Source organism: Leiobunum rupestre, chromosome 3 (assembly GCF_980474605.1).
Source record: "Leiobunum rupestre chromosome 3, qqLeiRupe1.1.hap1, whole genome shotgun sequence".
NCBI lineage: Eukaryota > Metazoa > Arthropoda > Arachnida > Opiliones > Sclerosomatidae > Leiobunum > Leiobunum rupestre.
The window spans coordinates 31,317,148-31,331,795 of record NC_143386.1 but is presented as its reverse complement, the minus strand read 5'-3'; the positions used below and the strand labels follow the sequence as shown (position 1 = coordinate 31,331,795).

General features: G+C 34.3%; 1 protein-coding gene across 1 annotated transcript in view; it reads right to left on the bottom strand.

Annotated features, from left to right (window-relative positions):
- The window catches only part of LOC149951479 (uncharacterized), a 98,862-nt gene extending 95,670 nt beyond the window's left edge, over nucleotides 1-3,192 (bottom strand). Inside the window, exon 1 of the mRNA XM_090170037.1 lies at nucleotides 2,964-3,192. The gene's annotated coding sequence lies outside the window, so the exon portion shown is untranslated. The remainder of the gene's footprint in view (nucleotides 1-2,963) is intronic.
- Nucleotides 3,193-14,648: the final 11,456 nt, after the last annotated feature.

Sequence of the window (14,648 nt, the reverse complement as noted above, 5' to 3'; positions counted from 1 at the left end):
TAAATAAATACATTCTTGCGTTGGATTAAATTTAATAAAGCCCAGTTCACACTATACAATTAATTGGGCCACTTAATTGAAACCAACTAATTGTAAGCAAGAAAATTGAATTGTGTGAACAGAAAAATTGTAACCATTGTTCCAACTTTTTCTGTTCACCTTGTACAGTTCCAAATGGCAATCTAATGCGGTAGATATTGTTACGTAATTTTGGTTTCAATAAAAACTATCAACTGATATTTAGTAAATCATATTTCATCTATAAAAACGTGAAAAAATACCTTGTGACGTAAAAATTTACTTTGTGTTTATCTTTTTGCTTTTTTCGAACAGTATCGTCCACTCTTAACGATATTTGTTTTTTTCAAATAACCTTGGCCGACTCCCTTAGTGTGATTGGTTTACGGGGGCTAAAAACCAGGCTTTTTACCGATCCTCTAAAATCTACTATCCATGGCTAAATTGCTCACTAACTCCATTAATTGTGATGTAATTATAGAAATAGTTCAAAAGAATTTTTTGGTGTTATAGAAGGTGTAAAATATAATCATTCTGTTTTCTTGGTATATTTTTATCATATTATCAAACAGTTTTTGTACATTCCATTCGGAATTGGATTTTTACGGACGTTATTAAATAGCTTTTCACCAAATTTCATTATACCTAGATGAATACGCGAATTAACTTAATTGAAGCTCTTTTCGTGTGGAAATTAGTATAATAATTTAGGTCTTGAATTGTTCATACCGTTGTTATAAATTAAGCTATTTTCCATTGAGTAATTTATCAGACCATAAAAAACTTTAACGTAATAACAATTCATAAAAAGACCCGATATTTTTATTTCAAAAACAAATAAAATAAAATTCGACCCTATTTCAAATAGTCAATCGAAATTAATACAACTTTATGCATGCTAAAAATAGACTATTTATTCATTGAATAATTCATTTTAGTAAAAGCCTTTTACATAATGGAAAAGAAATGTTTAAAAAAGCGAAAACTTAATATTCAAATAATCTCCTAAAAAATTCTAAAACTAACATCGTGATTTTTGAATACGATTATCTCTCCAAATACCTTGCCCAAACACTCGACCGATTTTATAATTCAACTGTTTCATACCACCTCGTTAAAATTAGACTATTTTTTCCATTGAATAATTTATTTGAGTATAAAAACCTTTCACGTAATGAAAATTTGAAGAATAAAACGTCAAAAAACCACGCAACTTTTATTCAAATAATCTTCTCGAGAAATATCCCAAGCTAACATCGTGATTTTTGAATAACATACTCTATATAAATACATCATTTACATAAAACGCACCACCTTTCGGGAACGAAAATTATACAGTCGAAGTTAATTCAAATGCGTAATATTTTGATGCGTTCCTCCATTTCATTATTTACCCGGCCCACCGTGAAAACGAGTTCTTTGGAACATTTTTTTCTTGCTGAGAGAGCTAAATCAAATAGAGTAGTTTTTTGTTTATATATTTCGTCGACTTTTAGGCGGTAAAGCGAGCCAGAAGTCAAAGCCTGAGAGGCTTAAGAAGCTCTTAAGAAAATTTCCAAAGAAAGAAAAACGAACTTTTGATCTCACGTCGGGAACTTTGAGGGGCAAAATCACCCCTAAATACAAACTTCATTAAAAAATAAACAGCTAACCCCCTTTTTATCAAAAGATTTTTGGGAATGGTATTAGAGATTGAAAAACCAAGCTAGTTTAGAAAGCGAAATTTCAAAGAAGATTATATAAGATAAGTATATATATACTTGTAAGTCGTTTTTAGATTTTTTGGGGGGATAAAACTCGTATAAAATTTTTTTTTTGTACACAAAATGACTCAGATCTCTGCTTATAAAATTCACTACTTTGAATTTTAAATTAAGTTTTTTAGCTTTTCTACGGTTGGTTTTTTAATGAGAAAAGTGAAATGTATATAGCTTGAGATGGACTTAGACTTCTGTAAATCTGTAAATTAGTTCTTAATATGCGACTTTTTCTATATGTTTTGGTTTTTGTATTTCATATGTTGAACTTTTTTCACGAGCTACCTAGCAAAATATACCAAAACTATTTTTAGCACTAAAAGGAAGCTTAATCTACACCTTGAAAAATAGATTTGGTTTTTAGAAGTTAAACTAAACCTTTGTGGTGATTTTTAACGTATTATATTTTTTCTTATACGTTCAGATGATATTTTTTCTAGTGTTATTAAATGTATTATAATTATTCTTACAAATTCCGATAATGTTTTCCTAGTGTTATTAAATGTATTATCGTTTTCCTTATACATACAGATAATATATATTTTCTGGTGTTATTAAACGTATTATATTTATTCTTATACATACAGATAATATATATTTTCTGGTGATTTTAAACTTAAAAATAACTCTTACGAATTCCGATGATATTTTTTCTGGTTTTATTAAACTAATTGTCGAATTCTTACCGATTCCGGTGATATTAAACTTATGTTAATTACTCTTACATATTTCTATTATAATATTTTTAGGTGGTACGAATCTTATTATCATTTATCTTACAAAATTCTATGATATCTTTTACCTAATTTATCTTGTGAAAATTTTCAAATAAGATAAATTGGGAGTGGATTTGACAATAACTGTTTTTCAAATAAGGTAACTACGGATTGTAAGATAATTCGTAAAAAGTGTGAGTGGTGCTTATTACGCAGTTATCCATACAAATTCTTTTTTGTACAGATGTATTACCTTAAACTCTATTAATATTTTTACTTAATTTTACTCAATTAAGAATTACCGGGAAGTTGATAGAATTTTAACAAAATCTAAAAGTATAACTAAGCCCTAATTTTTTATTTGGAATATATTATGGAAATACGCTAAAATATACTAAAATCAACGGAAATATAAGAAAGTAATACGCTAAAATAAACGACAATCAACGGAAATATATGAAATAATTCTTACCTTTCAAACTGATTGAGAAGCTCTATATTTTCACTGTTTTTTGACTCGAAAATAAGCTTTTAGATCCCGCACGTGAGCGCCACAGTTCGCGAAAGTAACTAACACCTTTTCAGAGCCCGCGCGATGGAACCAGGATGAGAGTAGTTTTTCCCGCGGATCTCGCGTTGCCCCAGAGTGGCGGCTTCGTCGCGCGACATTTCTCAGGATGGCTGGATATACTCCGAGATCGTTCGCCGATCCTAAAACTCTCGCTCTTAAGCACTCTGTCAGCTACTATTTGTAGCCGCGGCCACCAGCGACCTTAGCGCCGCTTTGCCGACTAGCGATCGTCCTCGGAAGCTCTTCCAGCTTGGTGTTCCCCACCGACAGAGGGCGGCCGATCGCCAATAAACTACTAAAACTAGACCGGCATTGGAAAAACGGTTCTCCTCGGGGCGAGCGCTAGTCATACCTTATTCCCTACCTTTTATACGTAACTATCATGCTAATAAGTTTATTTTGTAGGATAAATATTTTTCACGTTTATTATTTAAACTCGATTTCGCCAATATGTTGGTGTTATTTTTACGAATTAAACAACCGAAACGAGTCAAGGTAGCGTAACGGCGCTACCTTCTCCGAGGTTGCGACCAGGCTTGGAAATAGCGTCTTATTCCCGACCTTTTATACGTAACTATCATGCTAATAAGTTTATTTTGTAGCATAAATATTTTTCACGTTTATTATTTAAACTCGATTTCGCCAATATGTTGGTGTTATTTTTACGAATTAAACAACCGAAACGAGTCAAGGTAGCGTAACGGCGCTACCTTCTCCGAGGTTGCGACCAGGCTTGGAAATAGCGTCTTATTCCCGACCTTTTATACGTAACTATCATGCTAATAAGTTTATTTTGTAGCATAAATATTTTTCACGTTTATTATTTAAACTCGATTTCGCCAATATGTTGGTGTTATTTTTACGAATTAAACAACCGAAACAAGTCAAGGTAGCGTAACGGCGCTACCTTCTCCGAGGTTGCGACCAGGCTTGGAAATAGCGTCTTATTCCCGACCTTTTATACGTAACTATCATGCTAATAAGTTTATTTTGTAGCATAAATATTTTTCACGTTTATTATTTAAACTCGATTTCGCCAATATGTTGGTGTTATTTTTACGAATTAAACAACCGAAACGAGTCAAGGTAGCGTAACGGCGCTAACTTCTCCGAGGTTGCGACCAGGCTTGGAAATAGCGTCTTATTCCCGACCTTTTATACGTAACTATCATGCTAATAAGTTTATTTTGTAGCATAAATATTTTTCACGTTTATTATTTAAACTCGATTTCGCCAATATGTTGGTGTTATTTTTACGAATTAAACAACCGAAACGAGTCAAGGTAGCGTAACGGCGCTAACTTCTCCGAGGTTGCGACCAGGCTTGGAAATAGCGTCTTATTCCCGACCTTTTATACGTAACTATCATGCTAATAAGTTTATTTTGTAGCATAAATATTTTTCACGTTTATTATTTAAACTCGATTTCGCCAATATGTTGGTGTTATTTTTGCGAATTAAACAACCGAAACGAGTCAAGGTAGCGTAACGGCGCTACCTTCTCCGAGGTTGCGACCAGGCTTGGAAATAAGCGGTGGTCACTGGGTCAAAGATCAGTTTATTAATTGCTCGGACCAGTTTTGTTATTCAAAAGCTAGTGGTTCACTGGTCCATTGACCAGTTTATTAATTCAAAATTATCTACCGTATTATTAACCAACTGGTCTACGTGACCACTTAAATAATTCAAGAGTTGGGAGTCACTGGCCAAATAGACCAGTTTAAAAATAAACCTTATTTCCAAGCCTGGTTGCGACTATGATCTAGCGTCTGCTACAGACAAATTAAAAATTCGTAAGAACGTATCAAAAGTCAAAATAGCACTCTGATTGTTTATTCGTAAGAACGTTTTTTCTTACACTCATCAAAATATAAACAAAAGATGCAAAAATTATATTAAAATGCAAGTATAAATATTTATAAAGTCAAATTGACGAATAACGATGAGGAAAAACTAATAGCGTCTGCTTTAGGCGCTACCTATCTAGGTTTCAATCCCAAACCAAAGGGGGCGTTGCGATTGTTTTCGGTCGCGAATTCTATTCTAAATTGAAATTAGGTAATTCTACTATCACCATCTCTCTCAACGAAGCCGAGCTACCAAAGGTATCACAGAGGTTAAACAACACTAGGAAACGTGGATTAAACGTAATGAAGCCACTTCACGTTTGCCGTGCACGTTTGTTTTTGTAAATCGCTTTAAAGGGAATAGAAACGAAATCTAACTCGAGCTGTTTGGTTTTTAAAGTAACCAGTGCTTCTGATAAACATGGTGGTGGAATTGAGAAATTCGTTGATCCATAAATTTGAAACTTGATACTCCCTTAAACATTTAGCAAGGGATACTAACTTAAATGATTGTCCAAATCAATCTTGATTTTGTACTACTTGATTTACGATCTTTTAATATATACAGTACCCCCACTCAAATCTTCAAATTTTCATAGGAAAAATAGGATTATATTTTTAAAAATATAGGACTTTATAGGACTATATTTTCAAATTATAGGATTTTATAGGACTAAATATGCTATTTCATTTACTAACTTTATGAATTTAAAAAACGAAATCTATATTTAGTAAAATAAATCTTTGATTTTCACTTGAAAAATAGAAACTATTAAAACATTTCATCACAAAAATAGTAGCTAACCATGTTAACAATAACAAAAGTATAGACTAGAGTGACTTTGTATAGGAATTTATCCTATAGCTAAATCTAGCAATTTAAAAGAGTGGTGGGATTTGAAATGGGTAAAATATCAAAATTATAGGATTTTATAGGACTTTTTAAGGATTTTGCTAAAAATATAGGATATTATAGAACATTTTTGAAAATATAGGATTTTATAGGAATTATAGGACTTCTGGGGGCCCTGGCACTATGACATGGCAACTTTTGCGTGTGTGGCAAACGTGGCGCCATCCTAAGATTAATTTTGGAACTTTTAATTAACAAAGTTATTGGTTTTCTAAAACCCATTAGATAATGCAACGAATCGAAAAATGGCTGTTGTGAAGTTACAAAATTTCGATTTCTATAACAGGAATTTACAAGACGTTGAATTTCTAGGTAAATTTGTATCCCTTCATTTCACTTAAATATTTTAATACCCTGGTGTTTCTCTTTTGCCAAAACTCTTTTGGGTTTCCTGGAAATGTGGGCTTTTAAAATCCAGGCTTTCAAATTTGGTTGGTTTCGTCTATAAAATTACTTTTTTTTTTCGTTTTCATTTACCGTTTTGATTTATAAATCAATATTGAACCCGCTAATTGGAAATTTTTGTGAATTTCTCATGAAATAATCTATTAAAAGGAAGAACTTCGTAAGACTTACTAGCTTATTTTTAAGCGTTGGTGTTATAGGTTTAACTATTTATATTGTAAATTTGCATTGAGTTAGAGTAGTGGGTCATCAGGGGTAATGTTTTAAAACCAGGATATTTTATCTGTTTCTGATCTGATAAAACCTAATTTTTTTTCAAGTGTATCAAAATCAGAGTAACCAATTTTTAACCATCGACAGATAAGAGCTAGCAGGTTCACATTAATTTGAATAATCAGATTAATACAAAAATTCGTCAATATTGTTTCACACAATTTATAATCAGATTTAGAAACTACACTTTACGTTTACTTTTAAAAAAAATATTTACTACTAAGACAAAATAATATATTGTTAATAAATCTGTAGCAGATAGATGTTTGTATTAAGTTTTTTTAACGAAAAATCAGAACAATTAACATATTCAGAATTTCAGATAAGGCTAAACTAACAGATAATACAGAGGTTAACGTAATTTCTTTGGCGTATCAATTTCTTAAATAAATACAGATAAAAGCTAGAAATCATCATGTGAACCTTTAATCAGTAGAAGTATGTAAAACCGTGAAGTCATGTAAATTTATTACTTTTAAACGTTGAAATAAATTTAGATTGTTTCCACGTCGGGTAAGTTGACTATTTAAAAAGGTTTCGAAGAACACTATTTTTCGAATTGCATTTCGGTGTTTCCTATTTAATATCTTTGTTCGTTCCTAAGAAGAAAAATAGAACCATCATTATTGAGCAATTTTAAGTTAAGGTCCATCAGAAACTACTTAACTTTTTAAAATCCAACGGTCTAGTCAATTCCATTACCAACCAAGTCCCGAGTCTCTTGTACACCAAAAAGTATCCGAGTAAAAATGGTGGCCTTAATGGCCAACTCCGGGTTGAGTGCCTTTCCGGTTCCATCGATGGAAAGAGTGTATGTGTCTCAATAAACACTAACTCGTTTTCCATTATATGGTAAAAATTCTGGTCTATATCCATCGATTATGGTTGAAAACACGTTGGCTCTTGTATGGTAAAAGAGAAAATGGCCACAGATAGAAAAGGGGCTCCTTTTAAAACGAGTCTAAAATCGATTTGAAAGAGGAGCGAGCAAAGTGGTGTTCGGGGCTGCGACGCTGATGGCTCATCGCAACGACCGTCGTCTGCTAGCTCTCATTTAGCTTCGAGGCGGCTAAGTCCTCTCGCTCTTTTCTTCAGCGTGTGGACATTGGCGAAATAAGTACATAAGGCGGCATAGAAGGAATTGAGGATGAGGAGGGAACGATGGCAAACAGGATGTTTCATCATTCCTAGAATCTCTTTCCGAGCCGCTGCCAGGTCATCCGGAAAAATCGCCCAAATTGAAATAAATGACAGCCCAATAAGGCGGGATTTGTACTTCGTGGCTTTTGATGGTTTGAATGGTCTTACGTACTTTTTAAATGTTTAATTTGCCAAATATTGCTTAAAGGGTTCGCAGAATCCCTTGAAAAATTCTTCCCCTCTTCCGTGTTTGATGATATATAGTTGACCCTACCAATCGTCCTTTTTCGAGAGTGGTTTGTGGAAATTAGAGTGGAAAACTATTGATAATCAAACGATTCTGAAGTCTTTTAGCTAACTGGTTTGTTTATACATTTTGATAGGAATGTAAAATTATCTTGGAATAAATTTCCTTTTATGCATTTTTGCATAGCTAACAAAGAATATGGGACTATTTTATAAATATTACTAGAAGTAAATATTAAGTAAATTAAAAAGAAATTATTCATCTTACTCATAAAACAGAATAATTTAATTGCAAAAATTGAAGAATATACCAATCACGGTTTGGAATTTAGCGGGCATGTACTATTTTAGAAAATGGGGGAATATAAATTAAAACAAATTAATGTGTCAAAACAAATAACATAAGTAGAATAGAAAGACGAATACTTATCTCTGTTAAGTAGTATATTAACAAACTCGATTAATTTCCACGTCCCCAGTCAGGGCACCCGACAGAAAACCACATTCGGTAGCACCGCACTTGTTTCTCCGTTAAGCAGAATGCACGCGACATGCAATTCGTTTTCCGAAACCATAGATATTTTTTCGTGTAAATATGCTGACATACTAAATTTAAAAGAAAACAAAGAACCCTTAAATTATCGTTTGTAAGATTTTTGTAAGTGTAAAATATCTCCACATACTCCACGTGAAAAACACTGTTAAACCTAACTATTAAAAATTATTGTAAATATCAAAAACTTGAAATACATATCAATACTATACACGTTTTCAGTATTAAACATGTTAACCAAATTTACCAAAAACTTATAAAATGTATTCCGATTTTATAAAAATGTATTCCTGATTTTATAAAAATGTATTCCGGATTTTATAAAAATGTATTCCTGATTTTATAAAAATGTATTCCTGATTTTATAAAAATGTATTCCTGATTTTATAATAATGTATTCCTGATTTTATAAAAATGTATTCCTGATTTTATAAAAATGTATTCCTCATTTTATAATAATGTATTTCTAATACACACGCTTCCCGTGTTCAACCTTGTAGGTTCAATTTGTAACTGTTGTTGAACACGTTAAATAAACTATTTCTATTTCTATTTCTTTTTACTCTTGTCTAGACGTATCTAAACCAACTACATGTACAGATATTCACAGTTTCTGATTTCGAACCAAATAACAACTTCACTATTTCAAAACCCGCCAAAAAGGTGATTTACTTCGCGTGTCTGGAAACCATGCATTTAAGAGTGACGTGACGCTTTAAAGAATATAGTTCCGAGCGCGTATGTGCGCGTATATCTGCGTCTTTTGACGGGGGTTAGGGGTGGGGCTAAGGATTTTGAACCTTTTATTCTGGTAAAAGGCATGCGGGCAATGTATAGAGAAAAAATAATGTCGTGGGAGGAGTTGGTGATGCGCCGAATTGAGATAGAAAGTGCATCTCTCTTATTTGTTTTAGAGTTATTTGGGCAAAGCTTCTCTCCCCGATCTCATCTAAGTTAAAAGAGTGGGCTTCTTTCTGCCCTTGTTAAGAGCTCTGTGTTTTTAGACCCTTGATTCTATTTATTTTATTTAAAGGAATTGCGAACGTGAAGTTCTAGCGACCCTACCCGCGTCCATCTCTTGATGCGGATATTCGCTATTCGTCAGGGTACAAAGTAACGTTAGCCAAGCGGAGAATGGGACGAAAAACACTTAGAATCCTTATAACGAACTTTCCACGGGCATGCAGAAAACGTAAGGAGTCGTATTGTTTGATGCAAATAATTTAAAAGGTTCTATGAGGTGGCGGAAGGGCAAGAAGATACAGTTTAGATCTTAGCTCGTGACGGTGACAGGAAAAAAATAATTCTGAGTTGAGCTTGAAAGGGGTTTTCAATAGAGTTTTTCGATTTCCCCTTTCCATAAAAACTTTTAGAAGTTAATGGTAATAGTGAGTGTAGGCAGCTCTTGGCCCGCGTGGCATGAAGGGCTTGCCATCACCCTCCTACGCATTGTAACCCGCCACCTAGATTATTAGAATTAGAATCGCTTGGGTATTAGTCTAGCTGATTATATTTAAAAAGCGGTAAACACTTGGTATTGTTTAGCACATGAAGCAGCCTGATAACGTCAAGAAAGAGTACCAGCTGAGATTGTGGCTCTGAAGTCATGAGGCCGCTTCAAGATTGAAAAAACTTTATGTTGCACACCTTCTTTGGCAACCACCATAATCTAGCTAGTGTTACGTTGAAGTGATGAAAACACTTTGTGTCGGCCAAAATTCATTAACATTAGAATTGTTTTAAAGTACTATGACTCCTTACATGTTTTCTCCGTGCTATCGGTCAATTCATATAGAGTAATATCGGTGTGACGTAAGTCGACGTCACCCATGCTTTTTCCTTCAGATACTACACTATTGTGGATGGCAAATGAGGGAATTTGAAGGAATAGGGTCATCTTTGACGTCCAGTTCTATTATATTTTGTGCTTTTTATTCAAAATATAGAATGAAATGATTTACTATGCAAGTACGGGTTTTGTCTGAACTATATAAAATGTTTCTCGAATATCAGAAATATGCTAAATGTATTCAGGAATATAAGACTGCATAGTTTCTAGGCCATTCCTCCCCCCTCGCATACTACGGAAAGAAAGTTCGTCTACTTTATACACTGACGATCTATGTATGTGTTTTGCGATTAAAAATAACTTTCGCCACTAAGTGCTGAAGGGTCGTACCAGAAGTTAATGCTTTTCCCCATATTAATTCTTATTAAATCTTATGTGAAACCTGATTAAACCTAAGCCAGTTCCTCCTGTTATTCCTACAGTATAAGTTGTACATTTGTCGTCGTAAAGCGGAGTAATACACGCGCTATATTTTCAGCAGTGATGAGGTTTTGGCGGGAAATATCGCCCATTGACGACGACCTCGAGACTGCGAATGTATTGGTTTCATTTTGACGTTCTAAATCCTTTTATCTAAGAGATTATAGTCTTTGTTTACGGGCCAAAAAGAGGACGGCGCCATTAGAGCCATTTCCTCTCGCTGTCGTTGCCATTCACCATCACGTGTCAGTAAAATTTCTTCTATACGCCTACATGAGCCCTTACACATGCATCGGTTAATTTTTCAAACAAACCATTGTTTACCTTGAAATGACAATATCCCAATGATTGTGTTAATATTCCGTTTATAATATTATTATATTTCGTAATATACTGTCTTCACGTAGGTTACCTCAGCTATATACAAAACATTTAATCTCAAAACTCGCTCTTTAGAAAACACCGACTAGAGAAGAAAATTATAGTTTTCTTGTTATAAAGAAAATTGAGTGTGTACTAACAAATTAAACGTGGTTTCTTGTTGCAAAGAAAATTTAGGTTATACTAACAAATTAAAGGTGGTTTCTTGTTGTAAAGAAAATTTACCGTGTACTAATTAATTAAAGGTGGATTCTTGTTGTAAAGAAAATTTACCGTGTACTAATTAATTAAAGGTGGTTTCTTGTTGCAAAGAAAATTTAGCGTATACTTACAAATTAAAGGTGGTTTGTTGTTGTAAAGAAAATTTAGAGTATACTTACAAATTAAAAGTGGTTTCTTGTTGCAAAGAAAATTTAGTGTATACTATCAAATTAAAGGTGGATTCTTGTTGTAAAGAAAATTTAGTGTATACTAACAAATTAAAGGTGGTAATCGGGATGCCAAAGGTTATCTATGCCCACCAGAACCCGACTGGATAATCCTACTCGCAAATAGATATGGATGTACAAATCAAATCCTTTTTCACAAAGCTTACAAATATTTTACATGAAAACGTAGGATATGTTGCGTATCGACGATATGTTCAAGACGGGTATATATAAATTGTGTATCGATAAAACTAACTTCTTGACCTTAAATTTATCTGTACTTCAAATATCAGGTTTCGACGGATACAAATCCACCCGTAATACAAATTGACCTTGAAAACCAGAAATACTCACCGTACATTTTCGCTAACCACCCTTAAATGCGGTTTTTATTCCGGGTCACCACGTGTTTCGACTGCAGGCTCCCACCTATCCCAAGAAACAGCCGCGATATCAGTGTTGCTAGTAATAGTTTGTTCGAAAAAGGCGACATCAACTATTGGCGTGACACAAAAGTCTATAGGTTCAAGATTCCTGTAAGATATTTTCCCCTGGCCAAAAGAGCTTGGCACGCGCGTGGAACAAACTGGTATACAACGTGTAATCGGCTATCAGCCGGCCTTCCGACCGCACCCGGGGTTGTCGTCCGAGATAGGAGAAAGGGAATCCCCCCAAATAGCCCCCGGGGCCCGCGAGACCGCCACTAGAAGATCGGACAAAAAGTCAACGCAGCTGTTGTTCGCTGGGAAACGCGTTCGTCGCAGACTGGCCAGGAGATGCGAAAATCGCTCTCATCCATTGCAGATCCTCTTCCTCCTCTGGCTTTTCTTTCCTTTCGGAAACTCCGTAATGCGTAAACAAAAGTTGGCGCCGTCTTGGCGCCCATTCCTTCTCTCCAGCGTGATGGTACTCGGAACTTTGGGGGAACCTTCTCCGGACCATGTACTCTCTCCCGTCTTCCTTCTCTTCAGACTTCTCTTCGGAATTTTGTCAATGAGGGGTGGATCCATTGCTCCGTTCTTTCGCGACGAACGTTTTAAGACTACGTTAATGCCTTTTAACCTTTCGCGTCGTCGTTAGTCTGGAGTTTGGCGTAATGCCTTTATAAGCGTATACTACTATTCTTGATTTGATTTACCCTAGGCGTTGTTTTTATTTTGGAGATGGTTTGCGTTAAAACAGGTTTTTTTAGTGCTTGATAATCGGTTCCTTGTTAAATTGTTTCGATTTGATTTGATTAGAATGGTTTTTTTTAGGTTAGTTTTGGATTCTGCATCAATTTCTGGAACCCATTTTGGGACAAAAAGAATTTCGTTACACTGGGGTGTGAAAAGGGTATTACTGGGAAAAGCTCAGCTACGCTAAGCTAAAGATAATGTTGTTAACCTTGTATCATTTCACTACGACTAAAGACCTTTTCACACGAGCCCACTTTTTAAATCAAAATGCTGCGTCAGCAAAAATGGATCAGTGATCCATTTTTTCTCACGCACACTTTTGGTGGATCAACTCATCGAACTTTTATTCACACGAACCAACTAGTTGACTCAACTCAACTTAACTCATCTAGTTGGATCAAAAAGTTGGCTCGTGTGAAAAGGCCTTAAGAAGGAACAGATATTGGATAGGATAGTTTTTAGAGGAAACAAATATATTTGAGATTATAATAGCAATGGTTTAATTTGATAATATCAATATTAAAAAAAATTATGGACTATATTTTTGGAAGATAGATAATAATTATTCCATTACTCCAAAATTTACTCTACCAAAAGGAAAATGTGACCACCGCCAATTTGAACTCATCATGACCAACAACACTGCAACCATGTTTGTTTGTAAGTAGGCAGTATATATTGGTGCCTTGGGTATTAGCCTAGCTGATTATTATTATTATTATTATTATTATTATTATTATTATTATTATTATTATTATTATTATTGTTATATTCTTTGCACCTAGTTACAGGACGCAGTGCCGGAAGGCACTGGCAGGGTTGGCTCCCGCCAATGGTGCAAAAATGGAAAGGGCACCATTTAACACTCAAATTGATAGGCACAGAGACGCTTTCTAAGTTCACCATTAAATATTAATTTATGGTTAGAAATAGTTATTTAAATTTTATAATTCCGGCCGAGCTGTACAGATTTCCGCCAAAAATATTATGTGGGCCTGGTACTTGTCTACACTTTTCAGAGGTTCGTCTTTGCTTCATTTCATGTTAGCTGGTCTAGGCGTATAGAATTTCTATGGGCCAAGGTTACTCAATATTAGATAAAGTAAAGAAGGACACCCGAAGACCACAGGCAAGCACAAACTTTATTCCATTGTGGCACTGCCACTTTTTTTTTTAGAAATTACCCTTTGGAATGATTGAAGCAATGGCCTTTTATTTTTAAACTAAAGACAAACACGCGACGAAATCCAATTAATTCCAGTCGTGGAACTTTCAGCGAAGCTAATCTAAAGGCTGGCGACCTCTATTCGACTAATTTTAAGCTGCTTTTAATATTTTTTAAAGATTATAAGAAGTATAGATTAAATCCAATAGAGATCACCAGCATATAGATTTTAGAACAGCTTCGGTGAAAGTTCCTAGACTGGAAAATCCGCTTTAATTTTATTTCTTCGCGTGTTTGTCTTTACTCTAAAAGATTGTTTTTCACAAAAGTTTAAAATTAAGATACAGCGCACGTGTATCAGCGTAGGGATCGTCATTTCTGGGTTACGACGTTTTCCTTAAATTGCTTCGTTCAATTTTGATGAATTGGATTAGTTGAATAACCGAGACAAACAGAAACAGTGCGTTGTTTACAAGTTTATATTGCTAACGGTAAGTGCCAATTATATTATAACTTTGTCGCATAATGTTGGCTTTTATAAAATTAGTGAATTATGATTTATGCAAAGGAGCCACTGTCGAAACTGATATTCAAACCGACATCTAGTGTGACTGTGGTCTAAATCGGTTCTATACTAATTTTAAATTTAACTATTGAAAACTAATGCTACTGTATTTAAAGTAGTTCAAGCGAGACTTAGTCTTAGAAATCAAAGAGTATTTAGTCAAGATGGCACCCTGGTACATCATTTGATAAAGCCGGACACACGACAAAGAAGTAGTAAGTAT